Below are 23726 nucleotides of genomic sequence, written 5' to 3' on the forward strand. Positions count from 1 at the left end.
GAATGTCAGGAGGTAGACTTGGCAAAACAATGTGGGGTGATTATAGGATTAGCTTTGTGGACAGAAGTATGAGGAACCTCTCCTCTTCCCACATGCAATAGTTTGGGAGAGGCAGCATAAAGCACTGAGGAAAAGTTCCCATTGTTTAACCTCAGAGGTGCCCAACCTGTGAAGCTGCGGGGATTAGACCAGGTGATCTCTGCAAACGCTTAGCTCAAACTTAATAGATAATAACTGTGACCACTCCTTCCTCATCTGCCTCCTCTCATCTCCTCTCACCCCAGACTCTATCCTTCCTGATGATGCCTTGGGAAAGGTTTTCTCAAGCTACAGTATGTTCTGGGGAAAAGATCAAAGTTTCCTTCTTTTCTCTTCCTGGTGATGAGATCAGTGAGTGACCGAATGGACTTCGGGTTTATTAAACAGCTCTAATATACAGGAAGATACAGATGTCTACAGAACACAAAAGAGGCTTGAGATACAAACAGAAACTCACAACCAAACCCTCTATTATGCATTGAAAGTTCATCTCTTGAAAGCTTCTACTCAGTGCAACAGCACGAAAGGGTGAGGCACAGGTGCTGCCGTCATGGGGCAGAAGTCTCAGGAACTGGACTGGTGATAACCTGTGTAGGGCTAAGGAGCAGAACTAATCCCTCTCATTCTCCCGTTCTTCTGTCAGCGAGGATGGCATTCACCCCGTACAAGGAAGCACTGCAGACTGGTCTTCCTCTGACACCGGCCTCCCTAGGATCTGCTTTCCTGCCTACAGGAAGGAGTATAGGCGCTCCTGTCCCAGTCTATGGTGTCTGTGTTGTAGCACCAAGTGTCCCTTGGTGATTTGTGCAGCAATAGCACCATGGCATAAACTATTATTTGTCTAGATAAGTGTATTTTCCATGGCCATTCTCATTTTATACAAGAATACAGCTGAGTTTGAGCTAATTTATTTTTAATTGAATCTTCGCTTTTCCTACACGCCCAGGAACATTTTTATTTAACCCACCTATTTGCTGGTAGTGAGTTTTATCTCCTCTAGTTTGCGTTTTCCCCCGTTCTAGTATCACTCTTTGATGGAAAGAATTCTTAATTGGACCACATTTTTATTTTATATTTTTCCAATTTTTGTTTGTTTTAGAACTACTGTCCTTTTATATTAGCATTATTTTACTCTTTGTATTATTTAAAGGTATTATGTATCTGAGGATTACTCTTATGTATGGCGAACCTTGCAATTATCATCCTCTTATTTTGCATTTTTCCACAAAAAATTTTCATTTGTGCGATAAAATAAGGTACTGCCTTGCCAGCAGGAGTCTGTCTGTTTTTTTTTAATTTCAGCACATTAGTGTATTGTCTGTCCTGTCCCATAATCATAATCTACAACTCTAGAGTATGACTGAGTATCTGACTGTTGAAACCCTTTAATAGCACTGTCACTCTTGCTATGGCTGACCCTGAACATTTTCATGACTGTGTACAGTTTGGAATGACATTGTTGTGTCATGGTTTAAAAGCCAAAACTTTTACTTGAGGTATAATGAGCCTATGGATAAAATAATGATGTATTAGAAGTCTTTATAATAAAAATATTCATAAACCTTGCAGGCTGGTTTATTTTCCTATTTATTACCAAAGCATTTAAGGTTATCTGGGTTCAGTTCTATTTCCATTTGAGCCAGTGCTTGTCTTCACTACTGACGCTCACTCCCTCCTGTCAGCTAGCCCAGTCCTCTCAGTGACTGGCATGCACATTCCACAACCTTTACACCAAACAAATGTGTCAATAAGAACTGCCCCTTAGCTCACGCTGACCTTCTCTTCTCTCTCAACAGTAAACCTTCCCAAGAGACTCACCATGTTGTAGGTGTTCTTTGCTTCTTACTTCCTACTTTCTCTTCAGCCCACTAACCTGCCTTTCATTCTTACTACAATGTGAGGACTCCTTGCACAAGTATTAACAGCCTTGGGTGTAGCCATATCCTGAACACCTGAATTGTTTGGCCAAGATCTCTCAGTGGCATTTTCTGGGCAGATTAGGTCTAGAATCCAGAGCTGTCAGGACCCTGAAGCTGGGAGTTACAGGCAGTAGAAGCCAACTGCTGTGGGTGCTGGGAACTGACCTACACATGTTACTGAACAGTGAAGTCCTTCCTCGGCTATGTCAAATGTTTACATGGGTTAGCTAGAGTGTTCAAAGGCATGGCTGTTTCAGAAACATTACAAGTTTCATGTTTTATGCCAAGTAAGTAGGGACCATTACATTACTAAATGAATAATAACTATGCAAAATATTTAGAGTTTTGTGTTGAGACTTTTTAAAGCTTGTCCCAGGCCAAATGGGAAAGGGCTGTAACTATCTCTTATTGCCATCAAATAGTCTTTGGAGGGGGTAACAAAAACTATGTGAAATGATTCCTATCCTCTGATTCAAGGTTGACAGTTTTTAATAATGACTTATGGATAACTGTTTTCCTTTTTTAGTGGAAACAAGGTATTCTCTTATGCATAGGTTGTGTGTGTGTGTTTATCATTATTAGTTTAGATTTACTTTATTTCCCAAAATGTCTTTTTTATTACACATTAGATTCTACAGATTTGCCTTCTATTAAAAAGGAAACCCACTGTGCTGGTGAAATGGTTCAGCTGGTAATGGTACAAAGCAGAGACATGAGTTTGACCCTTGGGACCCACAGGTTTGTGAGAGAACCAACTCCTACAAGTTGTCCTCTGAACTACAGCACACACAAAATAAATCAAAGTATGACAAACAAACAAACAAACAAACAAACAAACAGCTTTACAGTCATAGTTTTTGCATTGCTTCCTCAGTTAGAAAAAGTTTTCCATTGTGGTTTTAACATTCATGCTTTTCCTTAGGGAGTCCACCTCTTACTGTACTATATCAAGTAATGCAATACTTTTTCTCTCAAATAGCGTTTAGGTTTTTTTCATGTTTATTTTTTACATTAATCTATTTATTTTGCATGGACATGTATATGCCACAGGCTACAGAACAATTTGGAGAAGTTGGTTCTCTCCTCCCACCATGTGAAGCCTGGCTCTAAGACTCTCATCATTGCTGAGTGGCATTTTCAACATTTACCTGTTGAAAACATCATTAGCTGTCACTTTCAGATTTTCAAACTGAGTATTAAACACGTTACAAGTTTGTAGATGGTGATGTTTATGTAACTGCTCTCAGTGGATTTTTCTGAGTTCTGGCCAACTCCCACAACTTTAGAACTTTATATCACAGCTTACAGAAATGTAGCATGAATGGGGTAGATGAGGCTTCTATGCTTCTAACACTACAAAGGAATTACATCTGTTCACTTACTGACATCAAGCTTGGCTGTATACTTACTCTGTCTTAAGAAAAGCAAGCAAAGGTAAGGAAAACCATATCTAAACAGTTTGTAGAGAATCATGTTTATAATTCTGCTTTATCACTCTAAATATGAGGACTGAAACATCACTAAAACACAGTAGAGAACAACACCTAACTGAAGAAAGAATTTTGCCCACGAGAATTAGGAGCAGTCCATTATCATACTGGCAGTGAGGAGCAGAAAGCAGGCTCAGGAACGGAAGTATCGATACAACACAGCTATTGGTACTAGAAAATGACAACTCATTTGTGCCCTGGCATACATTTGAAAGAGACTGTCACCTCTGATAAACTGGGAGTCAGACAGTGAGCAAAGCAACCTTATAAAGAACTCACTAACGTGACTTGGTTCCTGTTGGTCTGGTGTAAAATGGTAAAAAGGAAAATAAGTTCAGGAAAAGCAGAATCTCAAACATGAAAGGAGGAACAGAAGCATTTAGAAATTCTATAATAACCTTGAGAAAAGACAACTGTTTCTCATGCTTGATCAAAAAGGTTTTTTAAAAAGGCCATTCTGGAGTTACAGATCAAATAGGGTATACAACTGTCTAACGCTCCATTGTAGAAACCCAGGGGTATGCGGTAGTATCCAGTGAACCCTTCCTAGATTAAATACAGTCTTCCCTATGAAATCTTGGGTAAAAGTTTGTGAGGGACAAACATGGGTCCTTTTATATTAATGTGACAATTTTCTAGTATCAGTAACTATGTCTAAAATGGGCATATGGTGAAAATTATTTAATGTATATCTACTTACATATGATAACAGAGATCAAACAGATAAAAAAGCTAAGATTGGACAGGATATTGCAAAGATTCCTTCTGGTATGCACCAAGATTATTAGAAACTTTAAATGCCCCTTGGGTTCTGATCTTCTGCAACAACTGAATACTTCTTCATGGAGGATGTCACTTGCAACACATTGTAGTTGTAGCTCAGAATTTTTTCAAACTACAGGTTCAAAATTCTGGATAAAAAACTAACACAAATCTCTGCTTTAGCAAAGTAAACCAAAGTAGCAAGTAAATAGCTACATTCTGAAATGAGTGGTGGAATCTGCCAAAGCTGAGCAAGAAAGGCACTGGTATGTTGTCACACTCAGAGACCTGTGCCAACAGTAGAGTAATTGGAAAGGAACACATAATATTTGTCAGTCGGGTTCTTTGGGTGACATAAAATGAGTCTTCTGTTTGTTGGGCTACAAGTCAGAGAAAGGCACAGGATACCCAAGTTCATTGTGAATGTTGGAAATCTGCACTGTATATGTTTTACAATCTGTGTAGGCTTTTAGACCTGAATAACCTGAAATCAGAACAGTAGCCTTGCTTTGAGAAAGGGTAACATACTATGTGTCCAAGAAATTGCCTAGAATGCTATATGGCAGCCATTTTCTTAAATGACCTACTAGTCTGTATTTGAGCTGTTCAGAAATTCTCATGGTATGCACTGTGCCCAACATCATTAACCATAACAACATTTATAGAAAGAGTATAATATACTCAGTCAGACAAAAGGTAGCATTTATTATAGATACTCTAAGGCATATCTTCAGAAGAAGGTCATTTACTAAGTCAGACACTCTTTAAGTAGAGATGTCTGAGTTGCTAGAAATTCAAATATCTCTGGGAACACATGAATACATGAAAATTTCAGGTATCACAATGCTCTCCAAAGAGCATAGAAATCTCTAGGAGCAGATGCCAAAGAAATAACAACTTGAGATACCTATGAAATATTGAAAAGTACAATTACAATTAGGCTCAGTGACATCAAAGAGACTACAGATGGCTCAATGGTTTAGAGTGTGTACAGTGGTCCCCACCACTGGGACTCAGGGTCTGCCCACAGGAGGCTGAGCTCCCAGATCAGTGGCACTGGTACTTTTCCACCTGGACCAAGGGTGAGCCTGATGAACAGGTCCACTGTCCTAGGAGGGAACACCAAGAGTTCTGAGAGCACAGGGAGTTGGTGGTCTCTAAAAAAGGGTCCTTTTTGGCCTAATAAAAGACTGGTGTCTCCACCATTAGGACTCAGGACCTGTGGGCAGAGGGCTGAGCTCCCAGAATAACCTCACAAGAGTTCTCACACAAGAGCCCAGGAAGACAGAACTGAGTCATTGCCATCAGAACTCAATGCCTGCCTACAAAGTGCCAAACACCCATGAGCAATCTCCCTCCTGAGATCACCAGCCTTCAGACTCACAGGAGAGAAAAGGACCAGTCAGAACCAAAAAGATCACTTACAATCACTGACAACAAGATGGCAGGCAAGAAGAATGCACAGGAACCAAGCAATGCAAACCAAGACAACCTGGCAATATCAGAACCCAGTAGTGGATTTCCCAACACTACAGAAAAAAAATGACTAAGACTTAAAATAATGCTTCATGATGATGACAGAGATCTTTGAGAAGCGCATGAATACCTTAAACTCCCTCAAAAAATTACAGGAGAACCAGAGCTAATCACTCAAAGAACTACAGAAAAATACAAACAAACAGGTGAAGGAATTGAAAACAGAAATAGATAAAATAAAGAAATCAATAAAAAGAGACAACCTTGGAAATAGAAAACCTAAGAAAGAAATCAGGAGTCATAGATACAAGCATCTCCAACAGACTACAAGGGATGGAAGAGAGTAAGTATCTCAGGGGCCAAAGACAACATTACAAACATAGACAAAATAGTCAGAGAAGATGCAAAAACCAAAAATCTCCTAACCCAAAATTTCCAGGAGACCCAGAACACAATGAGTAGACCAAACAAAAGGATAACAGGGCAAAAAAATATCAACTAAAAGGCACAGTAAATATGTTCAAAAAATCATAGAAGAACACCTCCCTACCCCTAATAAGGAGATGACCATGAGCATACAGGAAGTTTACAGAACTCCAAATAGACTGGACCAGAAAACAAATTCTTCCAGACACATAATAGTCAAAACACCAAATGTTCCAAACAAAGAAAGAATACTAAAATCAGCAAGGGAATAAGAACATGTAACACATAAAGGCAGACCAATCAGAATTACACCAGACTTCTCAACAGAGACTATGAAAGCTAGAAGATCCTGGACAGACTTCACATAAACCCTAAGAAAACACAAATGCCAACTCAGGTTACTATATCCAGCAAAACTCTCAATTATCATAGATGGAGAGACCAAGATATTTCAGAACAAAACCAAATTTACATAATATCTGACCACAAATACACCTCTAAAAAGGATGATAGATTGAAAATCCAACATAAGGACGGAAACTACTCCCTAGAAAAAGCAAGAAAATAATTATGCAAGAAAACCAAAAGAAGAAAGACACACAAACATAAATCTACCTCTAACAAAAAAAAAAAAAGGAAACAACAAATATTATTCCTTAATATCTCTTAAACAGCAATGGACTCAATTCCAGAATAAAAAGACATAGATCATCAGACTATATAAATAAACAGGATCCAGGATTTTGCTGCATACAGGAAACTTATCTCAGAGACAAAGACTGACACTACCTCAGAGTAAAAGGCTTGGACAAAAACCTTCCAAGCAAATGGTCCCAAGAAACAATCTAGAATAGCTATTCTAATATCAAATAAAATCGATTTTCAACTACAGGTTATCAAGAAACATAATGAAAAACACTTTTTACTCATCACAGGAAAAATCTATCAAGATGAACTCTCAATCCTGAACATCTATGCTCCAAATACAAAAGCACCCACATTCATAAAAGAAATCCTACTAAAGTTCAAAGCATATACTATACCACACATAATAATAGTGGGAGAATTCAACACTCTACTCTCAGCAGTGAAAAGAACATGGAAGCAGAAACTAAACAGAAACACAGAGAAACTAACGGAGGTTGTGAACCATTTGGAATTAACAGACATCTATAGAACATTTCATCCTAAAACAAAAAAATTATATACACTTTCTTCTCAGCACCTCACAGCACCTTCTTGAAAACTGACCATATACTTGATCACAGACAAGTGTCAACAGATATAAGAAGATTGAAATACTCCCATGCATTCTATCAGATCACCATGGACTAAGGCTGGTCTTTAATAACAAAAAACACAACAAAAAACCCAAATACACAGGGAAGCTGAACAATGTGCTACTCAGTGAACACATGGTCAAGGAGGAAATAAAGAAGTTAAAGATTTTTTTAAGAATTTATGAAAATGAAGGCAAAACATGTCCAAAACTATGGGATACAATAAAAGCAGTACTAAGAGGAAAACTCATAGCTCTGAGTGCCTCCAAAAGGAAACTAGAAAGAGGATACACTAGCAGATTGACAGCACAGGTGAAAGCTCTAGAACAAAAGAAGCAGATACATCCAAGAGGAGTAGATGGCAGGAAATAATCAAACTCAGAGCAGAACTTAACCCAGTAGAAGCAAAAAGACCCAAACAAAGAATCTATAAAGCCAGGAGCTGGTTCGTTGAGAAAATCAACAAGATCTATAAATCTGTAGCCAAACTAACTAAGGTGCACAGAGAGAGTAACTAAATTAGCAAAATTAGAAATGAAAGGGGAAACATAACAGAACCTGAGGAAATTCAAGAAATCATCCTATACCACTACAAAAGCCTATACTCAACAAAACTGAAAATTCTGGAGGAAATGAACAAATTTCTAGACAGATACCAGATACCACAGTTAAATCAGGATCAGATAAACCACCCAAACAATCTGATAACCCCTAAGGAAATAGAAGCAGTCATCAAAAGCCTCCCAAACAAAAAAAGCCTAGGACCAGATGGGTTCAGTGCAGAATTCTATCTGACATTTATTGACAACCTTATACCAATACTCTACAAACTATTCCACAAAATAGAGTCAGAGGGAAAACTATCCAACTCATTCTTTGAAACCACAATTATTCTCATTTCTAAACCACACAAAACCCTACATGGAAAGAGAATGTCAGACCAATCTCCCTCATGAACACTAATGCAAAAATCCTCAATAAAATTCTTGCAAACCGAATCCAAGAACACATCAAAATGATCATTCCCCATGATAAGGTAGACTTTATCCCAGGGACAGGATGGTTCAATATATTGAAATTCATCAACATAATATATCATATCAACATACTCAAGAAAAAAAACTACATGGTCATCTTGCTAGATGCTGAGAAAGCATTTGACAAAATTTAATACTCCTTCATGTTAAAAGTCTTGGAAATAGCAGAAATCCAAGGCACATACCTAAACATAGTAAAAGCAATATACAGCAAACTAGTAGCCAACATCAAACTAAACAGTGAGATACTTGAAGCAATTCTGCCAAAATCAGGGAGCAGACAAGACTGCCCAATCTCCCTCTACCTATTCAACATAGTACTGGAAGTCCTGGCCAGAGCACTTAGACAACAAAGGGACATCAAAGGGATGCAAATCAGAAAGGAAGAAGTCAAAATAACACTATTTGTAGATGACATAATAGTATACTTAAGTGACCCCAAAAATTCCACCAGAGAACTCCTAGAGCTGATGAACAAGTTCAGCAAAGTGGCTGGATATAAAATTAACTCAAACAAATCAGTAGCCATCCTCTACTCAAAGGATAAACATGCTGAAAAAGAAATTAGAGAAAAGATACCCTTCACAATTGTTGGGATTCTGTAAACCCCACCCCTCAGTTTCCTAGTAACAGCCAGGTATACCCCACCCTTCAATTACCCAGCAGTGGCCAGGTATGCTCCTCCCCAGTGACCTGACACTATAAAAGGAGCTGCTTGACCCCTCCTCTCTCTCTTGCTCTTGTGCTTTTGCAGCCTTGCTCTCCCACTCCTACCCCTCCTTTTCCCTTTCCCTTCCCCCCTCTCTCCCACGTGCTCATGGCCAGCCTCTACTCCTCTACTCCCCCCCCCCCTCTGCCTCTTTTGCCCTCTTAACTCTCCCATGACCTGAATAAACTCTATTCTGTACTATACCATTGTGTGGCTGGTCCCTCAGGGGAAAGGGATTCCCAACATGGACCCCCCCCAGAGGCATCTCCCTTGCCCCCAGGCCTCGTTGTACCTCCATGGGCCATATGCCCCCCACTTTCTTCATCCTTCCCCTAACATTGGTGCTGTGACTCTGATCATCATCTTTTCACAGCAACAATAGTCACAAACAATATGAAATACCTTGGTGTGATCTTAACTAAGCAAGTGAAAGATCTGTATGACAAGAATTTCAAATCTCTGAAGAAGGAAATTGAAGAAGATCTTGGAAGATGGAAAGATCTCCCAGTCTCATGGATTGAAAGAATCAACATTGTAAAAATGGCCATCTTACCAAAAGCAATCTACAAATTCAATGCAATCCCCATCAAAATTCCAACTCAATTCTTCATAGAGTTGGAAAGAGCAATTTGCAAATTCATCTGGAATAAGAAAAAAATCCTAGAATATCGAAATCCATCCTCAACAACAAGAAAACTTTTTTGGGAATCACCCTCCCTGACATCAAGATATATTACAAAGCAATTCTGTTAAAAACCACATGGTATTGGTACGGAGGTAGGCAGGTAGATCAATGGAAGAGAACTGAAGACCCAGAAATAACCCTCATACCTATAGTCACTTGATCTTTGACAAAGGAGTTAAAAACACTCAATGGAAAAAGGACAGCCTCTTCAACAAGTGTTGTTGGTTCAACTGGCAGTCAGCATGCAGAAGAATGAAAAAAGATCCTTTATCTCCTTGTACAAAGCTCCAGTGCAAGTGGATCAAAGATCTCCACATTAAACCAGGTACACTTAAACTATTAGAAGAGAAATTCAGGAAAACATTAGAACACATAGGCACAGGGGAAAATTTCCTGAACAGAACACCAATGGCCTATGCTCTAAGATCAAGAATTGGCAAATGGACCTCATGAAATTGCAAAGCTTCTGTAAGCCAAGGACACATTCAAAAGGACAAAATGGCAACCAACAGATTGGGAAAAGATCTTTACCAATCCTAAATCTGATAGAGGACTATTATCCAATATATACAAAGAACTCAAGAACTTATACCCTAGAAAATCAAAGAATTCTATGAAAAATGGGGTACAGGGCTATACAGCGACCTCTCAATGGAGGATATCAAATGGTTGAGAAGCACCTAAAGAAATTCTCAACATCCCTAGTCATCAGGTAAATGAAAATCAAAACAACCCTGAGATTCCACCTCACAGCAGTCAGAATGGTTAAGATCAAAAATTCAGATGACAACATATGCTGGCAAGGATGCAGAGAAAGAGGAATCCTCCTTCACTGTGGCTGAGGTTGTAAGCTGGTACAACCACTCTGGAAATCAGTCTGGTGGTTCATCAGAAAATTTGACATAGTACTACCTGAAGACCCAGGTACTTCTCGGCATATACCCCAAAGATGCTCCAACATATAATAAGAACACATGCTCCACCATGTACACAGCAGCCTTATTCATAATAGCCAGAAGCTGGAAAAAACCCAGATGTCCTTCAACAGAGGAATGAATACAGAAAGTATGGTACATTTACACAATGGAGTACTACTCAGCTATCAGAAACTATGAGATTAAAAAATTCCTTGGCAAACGGATGGAAAGAGAATATCTTCCTGAGTGAGGTAACCCAGTTACAAAGAACACATATGGTATGCAGTCACTGATAATTAGATACTAGTCCCAGAAAGTTCTGAATACCCAAGAAACAACTTACAGATCTAATGAAGCTCAAAAAGAAGAAAGGGCAAAATGTGGAATCCTCAGTCCTTCTTAAAAAAGAAAAGAAAAAGAAAAAAGTTGCGTATTCATCATATGTTATTATGTAACAAATTTTGTGAGCTATAATAGTATTTTATAAAATAAATTTAAAAAAAGAATGTGCACTGTGGCACAAGTTTGGTTGCTAGTGCCCACAGGAAGCAGCTCATAACCTCTCGTAACTACAGTTCTGGGAGAGCCAACGCCGTCTTCTGTCCTCTGTCTCATGTGTGTACTCAAAATGCTCCACACACAAGCACCTAAAACTAAATCTTTAAAAAAGGGGAAGGTGAGAGCCAAGAACAAGGAAGGGGCAATGATAATTTGTGGATTTCAAGGACTTGGAAGCTGATGTTTCAAAATAAAGTCGGCAGAAGATAATCTTCACTTGAGCAAATGAATGTAAGATTGGTTTTATAAAGAACATTTTTGAGTTTTTTCTTTAATATCTTTTAAAAATCTTATCTCTTGAGCTCACATTTTTTGAGATGAAGTATTCCATTTCTTATGAAGATCAATCAATAAATGAAAGGCCTTTTTTGTTATTACTAGGTAGGTAAAAGGTGTCATTGGGAGTCTACTAGGAGAAAAACACTACTCAGTATCCCTTCTGACAAAAAATCTATTAGTTGGCTACAGAAAGCACTAAACGCAGCTCCTCCTAGGTCATGCTGTAGCACATCTCAAGCACAAAGACTAAACATGTTTGCTGGTCTTATAGTGTTTCCTCTAAAGCTTACAGGCTCCTTCCCTTGCCTTATTCCTTACCCATATTTCTTTGTATATATGACCCTAGGTGATTTTAGTTGCTGTTTCCAGTTTTGTTAATCCATGACCCCTATCGCTTCTTTGGGAAGAAACAGATAACAGTTTGGTGTCTGAAGGAATGGATAATATACATATATCGCTAACAAAGAAGTTAATTTGGTAAACTTTTTTGCATTTTATTTTCAAAGTGTATTGCTCTCAGCACAAGTAATGGATTTGGAGGCTCTCTGTCAGGATCCTCTTATCCTTATCCCCTCGCATTCCACAAACACTAGATAAATATTCTGTAGTGTTATGGCAAGGCACTGCACTCAACACACACTACACAGATGTGCTACAGGGCTATGGCAAGACATTGGTTGATCTCTACTTGATCATCATACTTCTAGTTCTAAGTTGAATATCGCCCAGAACTGTGTTGGAAAGGAAAGCCAAAATGATGCCATCTTCAGAATTACAGAGAAATCAAGGCCTTAGAATTCTTTCACGCATAGAGGGTTAAGGAACAACAGAGGACAGTGCTGTGGCATCACTGAGTAGACACCGAGGGTGTTTAGCCAGTACAAGGAAGACACTACACTGAACTAGGAGGCTGAGTACTCAACAGGCATCAGTCAGGCCAACCACTCATCTCCGCTACCGACATCCTGACAGTTGGAAAGCACTGGAAATTTAAGACACAGGATGAGGGGGACAAAGTGTTGACCTTACATAGACTAAGATTCATTTTTTTTAGCCCACATTAGAAGTATGATCAGACAAGTTATTTGGCCAAACAAACACATATAATAATTAGTATATTATGTATTATAATTATGTCTTATAACCTAATACATATTTCATGCTTGCATGGAATATAATATTCAATTAAGACAGTGAAAATAACAGTCTTAAATATCAAACTGTAAAAAATATGCCTAGTACTCAGAATACATTCTTTTCTTTTCATTATATTATTTAACCTCATCACAAAATCTACATTTATAAAAAGACTGACACAACACTGACACTATGTCATAGAAAGAACTCAGATATCAAGCTTATTAGAAAATAGCACTGATATAAAAAACAGCATATGGAACTTATTTTAAATGTGTACTTTTCAGAATATTTTAAATGTATGATTCTTAAAGAAATATAAACTTTTACAAATGTCATTGCTGTGTCATACGAATTTATATTTCTGTCTTAAAGTATGACTTAAAATTTGCATAAACACATATTCCAAATTTGACAATTTGGGAGTTCTAACATATGCTAGCTTCCATAACAGCCATCAAAAATTACATATTTTAAGAAATAACTAGAAGAGCTTTTCATATCATCCACAAAACCCCATATTTGACTAATACAGAGAACCAATCGTGCTGGAAATATCACTTCTGGGCTGGTTGAATAAAATGCTAGGTGAAGGGTTGACTCTCTCTCTCTCTCTCTCTCTCTCTCTCTCTCTCTCTCTCTCTCTCTCTCTCTCTCTCTCTCTCTCTCTCTCTCTCTCTCTCTCTCTCTCTCTCTCTCTCTCACACACACACACACACACACACACACACACAGCAGACATAAATCAAAGCTCTCATTTCTGTGTGTAATCACAAGTGTGATGAATATGGCTCAAAGGTCTCTTTGGCTTTGATGAAGAGGCTCTGGAATGTCACCTGCACACTAATGTACATGATTAGGGATGTGGGGCTAAATTAGTCCCTCTAATTTGGAATCTAAATTAGTCCCTTGAACTGACATGAAAAAGGTAACTGTAAAATACACCCTTTGTTGTTCCTGTGCAGTCCTGAAACACCACTCCTCACACACATCCTGCTGCAGTGCTTGCTCAGTGTTGTGTGAATTACAGTAACACCCATAATATTTAATGATAACATACATTATACAGGATTGTACATATACATAAAATGACTAGTGTTTACAAATATTAAATTTTAAAAACTCTTTATTTCATTCTTTAGGAAAAAACTACATGGATTCTCTGTAGAGACCTGGATGTCTTTGAACTACACAAACTCACAGAGACCCACTTGTTTCTGCCTCCCGAGTACTGAGATTAAAGGTGTGTATCGCCCCCAACAATCTGACTTTCATTTTAGGAAAATACTGAGAAAAACAGGAACAGTGTTTAAACCTGGGGTACACATGTGTGAGAGTATATATTGTGTGCATGCATGTGCGTCTGGAGGCTTGAGGTCAGCCTCCTGTACACATCCGTTTTTGAGACACAAGCTTTCCTTGTGACCTTGGGCTCACCAGTTCAGGTAGACTTCCTGAACAGCAAGCCCCAGGGACCCACCTGTATCCTCTTTACTGCTAGGATTACCAGGGTGCCCTAGAGCATCTGGCATATAAGCTGATGCTAGGGACTGAACTCAGGTTCTCATGCTTGCAAACAACCTCTACTAACTGCTGTCTTTGCAGTCTTCCTCCATGAGCCTTATATAAAATTATCCAATAGCATAATCACTATTCACACCAGAGATCAGTTTTGTTGTAGTTTGAAGTTACTGAGTTCCCTACTTTTTCTTGATTCTAACAAGAACAGGTAATCGATAATCATGAAATTTAACTAAGCACATAAAATGTCCCATGAGATGTCTGTTCTTTTGCATTTACATGTGTGTGATTTGTACACATGTGTCACACAAGGTACAGAGTTGTTTCTCTCCTTTTACTATATGGGTTGTGGATAAATCTAGGTTGTTAGGCTTGGTGTCAGCCTGAAGATGATTCTTTGAAATTAAGTATTTTATGGTCTAATCCCATCTTTGTCTTTGTAATTTAGTATGAATGCAAAAAGTATAATTGCCTTAAAAGAAGTATACAGGTTGTTGTTCCCCCTTTTAAAAAATGTTTTGAGACAGAGCTTGGCTATATAGCTCAGGATGGTTTTGAACTTGCAATATTCCCAAGATATAGTTTCAAACACATCATAATCCTCCTGCCTCAGTTTCCTGGGGGTTGGGATATACACATGCAGATATAAGCTGGTATTTTAGTAAAAAATGTAAATTAAAAATACCTCAGTTATTTTGTAGTCATTACTTAATAGCATCTTTATATTCATCAAAATTATGTAAATTTACCATCACATACATTTGTAGTATAAGAAAAAGATTTTGGCATTATATTCTGTCATCAGTAAATAAAAATTTAATTTGGAGAAGAAAAAAGAAAACCACCAAAACATTAGTAGTAAGAAATAGACAAATATTTAAAAGTATATTGCCCCAGAAAGACAAAACTTAGTTTCTCATTTTCTCACTTGATGGACTGATCTTAGGCAAATTATTCCATCTAGAGTCCACCAGTACAATTAGAATAATATTAGTCTACCTTCTGGAATAGAAGGAGTCAAATGGTCTCATTTATGCAGAGCTGATGTAAGAGTTACAAGCACGGTTTCTTTAGGATCTTACGTACCCAGAGCCCATGCTGCTTAAGAGAATGTTTGCAATTTGTTTGCTATGGGGGTGGCTGCACAAGGAAGGGGGTGTAGCACTGTTCATGTGAGCTCCTTTCCCCTCCCTACTTTTGACTGACAAGCTGAAGGGATGAGGACAGTGACCAACCATGCTTTTTCATGTTAAGTTTGATATTACGCTCTGCTTAACTTCATCCCCTCAGGACAGGACTATCTGAAAGTATTGTAACTGCAGACCAGGAAAGCTCAGTACTCTGCCCATTTATTTAAACAGATCCACATCCCCTTGTGTCTCACTGTGAAATCATAAATTCCTTCATATTCCAATAGGAAAGAGTGAGCTGGTTTTTGTTTTTGGTACATTGGGAAGTGTGGAGAAAGGACGTAACTCTTAGTAATAACCATGCACAGAATTTATCTTACCCATGGATTTTAGCCAGGCAATAAATGCTAAAGTGTTTCCTGTAGCAATGCCCACAATGAATGAAAATGATGGCTGCCTCTGTGCTCCAAATTGAATTTTTATATAGTAGATCATTACTTCATATATACACCAGTTTCTGTGGCATTTCACAAGGAAACTGACCTAACTCGAAAATAAAATGTTGAGGTTTCATAGTAATGTCAGGAATGGTCTAGGGGCCAATCGTAGTCTCTAAAGCAGTGGTTCTCACCCTGTGGCTTGTCACCCCTTAGGGAAGTGAATGACCATGTGTCCTGCATTTCAGATATTGACAATTCAGAACAGTAACAAAATTACAGCTATGAAGTAGCAACAAAAACTGTCTATGGTTGGGGGTCACTGTAACATGAAGACCAGTACTGATGGATTGGTTACAGCACTAGGAAAGCTGAGAACTGCCATTCCAAAGGCTCACACAATCTAGTCTGCACCGCAGAGATTAGCACAGTAGGTCTAACCTGAAGCAGAGTTCATCTCAGAAAAACACCCTGGCACCTCAGTGAGGGATTCTGAAAATGTATTGTTTTCATTGCAGATGAGACAGACCTTTTCCAGGCTTTTACCCGAGCATACGAGAATACTTAAAAAGACACCACAGTGCTTTATAAGTCATAAAGAGACACAGAAGAGGCACATCACATTTGCCACATGTGGGCTGCAACTGGCATGACAACCCATCACAGGAAATTTTAGGGAGAACAAAAGCATCTCATATTTCCCCTTTAAAATTATGATGGAAAAATGTGATCAGTTTAATCGGGGAATACATAAATTAAGACAGCATAAAAATAGTATAGACATGTCAAAAAAAAAAAAAAAACCTGGTAGGGAAAGATGAGGCAAATCTGCCATTAAATGGGATCTGCAACCATCCATCAAGGTAAGTTACAGGCCAGCAGGAAGGCAAACAGAACACAAGGCTGGACACAAAGTGCTACATCGTGTGGCAGAGCTGCTACTGCAAGTACCAGGAGGTAACAGGAATGTAAGCGAGCAGTTCCCCCAAGAGAAGTGTGACACTGTGCTGTGTACGGAGGTTTATGAAGGAATCACTAATGAAAGGAACACTTAAGGATGGATGTTTATGGAAGAGCTGGCAGCTCTGACAGAAGCTGAGAAAGGGATGAGAGGCAGGCCACCTTCCCTACGGCTCCTCTTCTGTGGTCCAAATATAAGATGTCAGGAGCTAGACCAAGATTTTGGCAGCAGATTTTGGAGAAAAATGAGCAACAGCTATAGTAAATTTTGCTTTGGATAGAAGCACATTTGTTCTTTCTGTAATTCAGTTTCTTCATGTGTTGTGTATGGTGTGTATGTGTGTGAATTTTGCTGTGGTGTGTGTGTGTGTGTGTGTGTGTGTGTGTGTGTGTGTGTGTGTGGTGTGTGTGTGTGTGTGTGTGTGTGTGTGTGTGTGTGTGGTGTGGTATATGTGTGGTGTGTGTGTGTGTGTGTGTGTGTGTGTGTAGTGTGTGTGTGTATGTGGTGTGTGTGTGTGTGTGTGTGTGTAGTGTGTGTGTGTATTATACACTTGTGTGCAATTATGTAAACCCATGAATGACCATGAAGAATCTAGAGACACTATCTTCCTTACTGCTTTCCACATTACATTTTTTAGAGTGGATATCACTGAATCTGGAGTTCACCTTCTTAGGTCAATGACTTGTTAGCAAACTCTTGGGCTGTGCCTGTCTCAGTCTTCCCCGTGCTGGAGTTCCTGGCATGTGCAGCATGATGGTTGGTGATGCTTGGCCCAGGGAGTGGCACTATTATAAGGTGTGGCCTTGTTAGAGGAAGTGTGTCACTGTGGGGGTGGGCTTGGAGATCCTCGTCCTAGCTGCCCAAGGATGCCCAGTCTGTCCCTGGCTTCCTTCAGATGAAGATGTAGAAAGTACTTACAGCTCCTCTGTTTGCTTGCCTGGATGCTGCCATGCTTCCATCTTGAAGACAATGGACTGAACCTCTGAACATATAAGTCAGCCCCAATTAAAGCTTGTCCTAATACAGCAGTAAAACCGTAACAGACATGCAGCATTTCTGGCTTTTGCATAGAAACTGTGATATGAATGTGGGTCGCTTGTTTCCACAGCAAGTAGTCTTACTCAGTGAGCCACGTCCCTAGCCCTCAATCAGTCTCTATCTAAAGGGAAAACTTCTAAATTTTTGATTTGTTTTTCTCCATGTACAAGAGGTACTATGATTTTAAAAGTTAAAGTTTCACTTAGATGGCAGGATCAAAAATGTCAATATAGACATGTTTGTAGAGGATATACAAAGAGGCTTATGTTCCCCCACACAAATTTTCTGTGAGATGTCTGAAAATCTTGAATATAAAAGGAGGTACCACAAATTGAAGGATTATAGGTACAAAACAGGGGGTAATGGCTTGAATGAAACATTTTATTGCTTCTTAAGTTTGAACTCGTTACTGTGAATACTACTAGTGTGGTTTGAACTCAACATATAAATAGCACTATGATGCTTTGCTGTGTGAGAAAAATATATCATAGGAACTAAAATCATAAACAGCTGAAATGACCCCATCCAAGGGTGCAGCAAAGGTGCAGCTTAAAGTTTATCGTCATCACCTTTTGAGTCTAAGAGAATCATTGTGGAAACTTATACTAGAGATAACACAGTGGTCATTTAAAATGAGTAGTTATTGAAAGGTTAATTACAACATTTTTTCTTTAAAAGTTTCATTAGATAGTATATCTTGTATCTTTTCCTAAAGTTCAGAAAAATCAGAAGATGAAAATGAGGTCAGTATGAAGAGTAAATGGTAGCCTTTGTGATGAGGACTGCCCACATTGCTTGCTGTCTGTAGCCTGTAAAGTCCAGGCTCATTAGCTTAGTAACATTCCATCCAATCATGTAGTACCATGGTAACTAGAGAAAGAGGCGCTTCTGTCTAATTGTGCTACTTAGAGCCACCTTGGAGCCCATCTGAGGTTCAAACAAGAACTTAGTGTTGATTCTGAGTCCATTTTATTAGGAATAGTCTTCCTAGTACCCACTGCAGAATCCTCTGGCACTACTTCCTGTGTGACACTGACACATGTCATAGCATTGACCTTTGACCTATATTGTCAACGGCCAAATAATGTGAATGACAAAAAAAAAGAGATGATGATCTTTTACAGTCCATCAAGTTGTAAGGGACAAATATAATTCAAGCACAACAAGCCTGCTACCTAGAGAAATTATCAGCAGTAATGGGTCTGCAAAGTCATGCAGTAAATGAAGAGACTATTCCAGAACAGTGGCGCAGACAAATCTTAGTAACCAAAACCAAGTCCAACTAATCCCGGATCCCAAGCTGTGTATGTAAAGTCCAAAGTAAAAGGAAGCAATGTGTTAACAGTACCCGTGTGTATGGTTCAGCCTGAAGTGAAGTATGAAATACACATGACTATCAATGTTTCAGGTTTTGTGCTGAACAGTGGAATATTTATCAAATGCGTTATAACTTACTGTGAGTAAAATGTCCTAAAATGAAAGTCTCAATGATATTTTATCATAAACCAGGATTATAAAATTTCAATTTGTTCAGCTAAATACAAATTATTTTACATCTTTTTAAAATGTTGGTTTTGCTTCTTGTCTTTGTGAAGCCATTTTGTCAATTCTTTTTCTTTTCTTTTTTTTACTTTATTGCTGCTACCCAAACTTTAAGAGGAGATAAATCCTGAAAAATCTACAGTTAACATGTTCTTTACTGGTCAATTGTCTCTGAAGTGCATATTGCTTGTCTAATAGTGAGCTAGAAGTGGCCAATGCATACATCTCTTCCTGACTTTCAAACTGTGACTTTTCACAAGTAGTTTGAAATTGGGCTTTAGCATCTATGCCATGGGTACTGGCACATCTAGGAAACAGGACACGGTATTGACCACAGAGAGATGTTTGCACATTGATGTTTTTATTGTAGTGTAACCTGCACAGAGAAAATTCACAAACACATAACAAGTTCTTACAACTTGAACATGGGTGTCCTCTACTAAGATGAAGAAAGAGAACCTCATTGACAATTTAAAGCTCTATTTTATCTTCCTTGCTAGCAAACAGATTTTTAGGCAGATACTTCATTAGCTTCCCTGAGATAGAAGTATTAGAGACTTATGACCTAGCTTATTTGATATAATGTTTTTAATGCTACTCTATGTCCATCATATGAACACCTTAGCATTACATTGATTGGGACCCTGAGGAATGAAATAATTGAAGTAGCAGCTTCTATGAACACATACATATACATGTGAGATTTTTCCAATGGGTAGAGGTATCAGCCATAGCCAACAAACAGGCCTAAGGAGAAAACAGAGAGTGGTAAAGGGAAGATGAGAAGCACCCGTCTCTCATATAGAAGTGTTGGGGGGACTCTGGCTAAGAGTCTTAATTCTCAATATAAATTCTTGATGCCCAAATAAAATTTCTACATGAGAGTTATAAAATAAATGAAAATCCTCTAGTACTCCATACATCAATGTCATTGTGTTTCTAAAAATTAGTGTAGCCTATTGTAGTGGTTTGAGTAGGTTTGGCCCCCATAGACTCTTGAGTTTGAATATGTTTGGCCCTTGGAGTGGCATTATTAGGAGGTGTAGCCTTTTTGAACTAAGTGTGGTCTTATTGGAGGGAGTGTATCACTGTTGGTGTGGGCTTTGAGGTTTCATATGTGTGTGTGTGTGTGTGTGTGTGTGTGTGTGTGTGTGTGTGTGTGTGTGTGTCAAGTTTGGCCAGGGTGAGTCTTCTGGTTGTTTTCAGAATAAGATGTAGAGTTTTTTAGCTCATCCAGCACCATGTCTAAATGGACACTGCCATATTTCCTGCCTTAACAATAATGGACTAAACCTCTGACCATGTTAACCAGCGCCAATTAAATATTGTCCTTTATAGGTGTTGTCTTGGTCATGGTTCCTCTTCACAGCAATGGGAACCTTAACTAAGACACCTATGTAGGCTACTTAAACAATACAACATATTTCAACTGAGTTGTTTTTATTAATTGTATTGTTTTAAAACATGATCTCCCATTATAGCTTTGGCTTGCCCTAACCTCACTATGTAATCCAGGCTGGCTTTGAACTTGTAACAATCTTGCTGTTCAGCTTTCCAAGTGCTCTGATGAAAGATATTAATTAATCAATCATGTTTTTCATGATTAAAAAATCTCTTTCCAGTAAACTGTAGATTTAAATTTGTGTTAATAAGTTGTTTAGACAGGGACACAACAGCAGGAAACATAAACTTCTACAAATCCTATAGCAGGTTCAAATGGAGGAGGAGAGATGCTAATTTTTGGATAGTCATTTCTGGAGTGTGAGAAAGGCAATGTAAATGACTGGGTGTTGTAAGTTACCCAGCACAGAGCCAGGGCAATCCTACCACTGGCTGTCTTACAGCTTTGCTAATCTAATTACCCTACTTCTACTTACTATTGTATGTGTTAAAAGAGAAGTCAGAAAAATTAAAGAATGGTGATTTAACAATTTCTCCAATCTCCCTAGGTATTTGATTAAAATAATGTGTCCCTTTAGTAGCTTATCTCCTGTAAGTTATATGACAGAGGTCACTACTCAGATTAATATTTACCAAAGGCAACACCAATGTGAGAAAACATTCCATATTATAGTAATGACACTTCACAAGAAGTTTCTGAGAACAGAGATGATACTAGATGAGGTCAATAACCTTGTCTTCTGGTCAATGAGTCTTACAAACTCTTTTAACTAAGTAATGTAATTTTAAGTAGTATAAAAACACCAATTAGAATGGAAGTTAGTTAGGAAAATGTAATACCAGTAGGTCATTTAAATCCCACTAGCAGATTTCAAAGAGGAATATCACAGTTCAGTATCTATTACTTAGCATTTTGACAACCTAAGGGGTACTGCTTTCTGAATTTCGAAGTCATTAGCAATTATACTTTAGTATAGCAATGACCATGCCATCTTAGGAATGCCATGAAGCAATTCTGTGTAGTCCTCAAACAAATTGAGAGTCCAACATAGGGTCCATTGTTGAAAGTTATGCCTACCCCCCATCTGCTACTGGTTAGCTGAACTGACTGCTGGCATGCCTAGACTTTGGGAAAACACATCTTCCTTTGTAATACTAATGCCCAGTCACAAGCCTACTTCACACCGGTTCCTGTTCCTGCTTTTTGCTACCTCAGTATAGAGACTTCACCCCAGGGGGTGATGCCTCCATCCAGCAGCTAGGGAATTTGCATACTGCCTTTTTAACTACCTTTGTAAATATATATCTGGAGTTGGAGGCAGTTGCAGTTGAATTTGTTGGAGTTGGAGATGGAGTAAAGCATTTTCAGGTAACACAAATAATTGAGTTGTGTCTTTCTTTCAAACCCTACCAGGCCTTCACCTGATTCGGAGTAGCTGTTCATGGTGCAGGCACCACAGTCCATCTCCAGGTAGGGAGCAGCACACCCCACGATACCCTATGCAACAACCTGACATGTTTCCATGATCTTTCTTTTCCTATCAATAGTTAGGACTACAAGGCCAAGATTCCTGGATTCAAGTTTTGTTCCATCATTATTAGGTGAGTAGCCCTAGATAAACGGCTCCATTGTGTATACCCCCTCATCTATAACAGAACTAAAATAAATTTATCTTCCTCATTGTATTGATATCGCAATAGTACATGTGGGAGTAACTGCCCTGAGACAAGCTGTTTAAAACTCGCCTTGACAAATATCCTCTTGCCCCACTCCTCTCTCACTAAGTCACAATGTCATTTGAGATCATTTATAAATATGGACTCAGTTTGCTTATTTTGTATTTGACCTGTTCGGAATTGAAAAGCAATGTAATCAATTTTACTTTGCTTCAGAGTCACCGGTGTATTATGTTTCCTATTTCTCCTTCATGACCCATTCATGACCTTGACTCAGAACAATGTGTGTATGCACGAGATGTGAGAAAACCATTTTTTGGAGTCAGAGAGCCATTGAAAGCAATGCTCCCTGACAAAAACTGTTGATAGCAATATGTGGGCATAGGATGATGATATCTCATTGTGGTTTTCTGTGCTATTCTGAGTCAACAAGGCCAAAAATCCAATTTCCTCCTTGTGAGACTCCTGTAAAAAACTAAGACAAAAATTCCTCATTTTCTTTTTTCCAGTATTACATTTGCTGTGCTGGTGAATAGACAGAGATGATTTTTTTGTCCAGCAGAGATCAGAGCTCTTCAGAACAAATAAAGATTACTCTTGGGTAAACTCCACTAGGCATCAACTTCTGTTATTTTATTTTATGCGACACCATCACAAACACTAAGATATTTTTGAAAAATGTATCTGCAGGATAAAAATGAAGGAACATATTTTTAAAGGTTTACTTTTATTTTACTTATGTGAAAACTTACATGCCTGTATGTATATGCACCACATGTGTTCAAGTGCCCTAGTGGGCAAGAAGGTACTGGATCCTCTAGAACTAGAATTACAAGCAGTTATGAGCTGTCCAATGTGGACGTCAAAAACAAAACTTGGGCCTTTTAGAACAGGGGTAAGCTCCCTGAACCACTGAGCCATCTCTCCAGCCCCACAATAACATATTGACTGCAATGAATGGCTTTTCTTTAATAATGATGCTGTAGCACAAACCTTTCAAAAATTTCATGTCTGAAAGAAAATGGCTAAGAAGCTGGAGAAACAGAGACATCAGCCAGACCACTGCCTGTGCCAACAAGCTTAAGAATCCAAGCAGTAATTCCTGTGGTGACCGGCCTTGGAGGAGCACAAACTGATTACTGACAGGCATTCCTGATTTTTGGCCCCATTTCCCATTTGGGAATGACCCCAAACCAGACAGATGTGCATCTCTAACCAATTACTTAGAATGTCTGCTTCTACCAATAGCCCTCCTAGAGATTTCCTGCGCCAACACCAACAGCATAGGTCAAGGCACATTGTGGC

General features: G+C 38.7%; 1 protein-coding gene across 1 annotated transcript in view; it reads right to left on the bottom strand.

The window, feature by feature from the left end:
* The window catches only part of RNF180 (ring finger protein 180), a gene marked incomplete at both ends in the record, with an annotated part of 141472 nt that overhangs the window by 52187 nt on the left and 65559 nt on the right, over positions 1-23726 (bottom strand). The window lies entirely within an intron of this gene.

This window comes from Micromys minutus (assembly GCF_963924665.1).
Source record: "Micromys minutus genome assembly, chromosome: 20".
NCBI lineage: Eukaryota > Metazoa > Chordata > Mammalia > Rodentia > Muridae > Micromys > Micromys minutus.